This window comes from Eretmochelys imbricata, chromosome 20 (genome assembly GCF_965152235.1).
Source record: "Eretmochelys imbricata isolate rEreImb1 chromosome 20, rEreImb1.hap1, whole genome shotgun sequence".
Lineage (NCBI taxonomy): Eukaryota > Metazoa > Chordata > Testudines > Cheloniidae > Eretmochelys > Eretmochelys imbricata.
Genome location: NC_135591.1, coordinates 17,562,732 through 17,564,699, shown reverse-complemented (window position 1 = coordinate 17,564,699; position 1,968 = coordinate 17,562,732).

Here is a 1,968-nt window from a genome sequence, read left to right as displayed (position 1 = left end):
ATGGTCCATCCCACCCAGATTAGATATGGTCCTCAGGCTCCCAGCAACCCCCTAGCTCAGCCAGTCAATGGTACAAAATTGAGAGGCACTGTGCTTTGTGTTTATTTTATTATAATAGTGCTTAGGGGCCAACTGAGAATGGGGTCCTACTGGGTTAGGCGCTGTGCAAAACCCTGCAGAGCTTACACTCTAAACAGACAAACTACATACAGTGGGTGGAGGAAGCAGTATAACAAGCAGAGTGAACTATGTGAGAACAGCAAACATATCAGTTTCGTGAGTAGTTTTTATTTTGGGTGGGTTTAGCTAGGAGGGGATCAACTAGAAGGGAAGGGAGAGGGCAAGAGAGAAGAGGTGTAGGTGGCCAGCTAAGGTGAAAAAATGGGGCAGTGAAAGAATGTTGGAGCAAACAAACCCTCAGCATTCAAGCACAGAAAATCCACTAAAAGCTAAATTTTATTATTAAAAGTTCACTTTAAAAAGTGTCAGGTAGTTAAAAGTGCTTATTATTGTAAGCTTTGAAATGCAAAACTGTAATGTCACAACCTTGAATAACTGCATCCCACCTGTATCTAATATCTGCTAGAACAAAAGGCACTAACTACCAAAGTGAGGGAATGTCAAATGCACACCTCTCTTACTAGCTTGCAAACAGTACAATTATTTGTGTGTATTACAGTAGTGCCTAGGAGCCTCCACCTACAAAATGGGAACCTAGTCCATCAGGTTGGGCAGTCAAAGGCAGTTGAAGATGGGGCTAGCCAAATCGCTTCCTTGTATACTGTTGCCCATGAAACTTACATGCCTTAACTGCATCAGCTGGATGATCAGGGGATCTTTGACTAGGAGCCCCAGCCCACAGACCAGTTTTCAGAGTGGCAGCCGTGTTAGTCCGTATCCGCAAAAAGAACAGGAGTACTTGTGGCACCTTAGAGACTAACAAATTTATTAGAGCATAAGCTTTCGTGAGCTACAGCTACAGTTCACTTTATTGGATGCATAGAATGGAACATATAGTAATATATATATATATACATACAGATAAGTTGGAAATTACCCTACAAACTGTGAGCAGCTAATTAGTTAAGATGAGCTATTATCAGCAGGACCCCATTGTACTATATGCTGTACAGCCTCTGAACACTCAGTCCCTGCCCCCAAAGAACCAAAAATCAGATAGATGGATACAGACAGGCAAAAGTACAGGGAAGCAGTGACCTGAAGTAAGAGCTCTGTGTAAACTTGAAAGCTTGTTTCTTCCAACAGAAGTTGGTCCAGTAAAAATATTACTTCACCCACCTTGTCGCTCCCATTCTGGGACCAACATGGCTACAACACTGCAAACCAGGAAGCAAAGAGACAGTATTGGTCAGCATGCTAGGCTGTGGACTCTGCTCATTTTGGGGATAGAAGGGGACAAAGCACCTGGTACAGGTACTCCACCAATACCTTTGCCTGCTAATTTCTGATTGGCTAGTTTCGACCTTCTTGCTTGTGATTGGCCAGGGGAAGCTGCTGGGGCAGAAGTGGTTAGGAGGCATTTGCTACCAGCTCCCCTCCCTCTTCAGGTTTCAGAGTAGCAGCCCTGTGAGTCTGTATCCGCAGGAAGAACAGGAGTACTTGGGGCACCTTAGAGACTAACCAATTTATTGGAGCATAAGCTTTCGTGAGCTACAGCTCACTTCATGGGATCCTTCTTCAATAGTATCTCGCTATTCCACCTCTGAATGGTATCTACCACTCTCCCTAGGGCTTCTGGATGGTATCTCCCCTTCCCCCCCCCCCCCCCATCTCCTGGGATGGTCTCTCCCTTGCTGTTTGGATTGGACGCTTCCATTGCACCGTGGATTCGGAACCTGCCCGCCCAGCTCACCTCCCCATCCCGCAGAGCGAGCTGTGATTGGCTAGCGGGTCTGCGCGGTGTGCTGTGATTGGCTAATGGGCTTGGCATTGCTCCCGCCTTCCCTC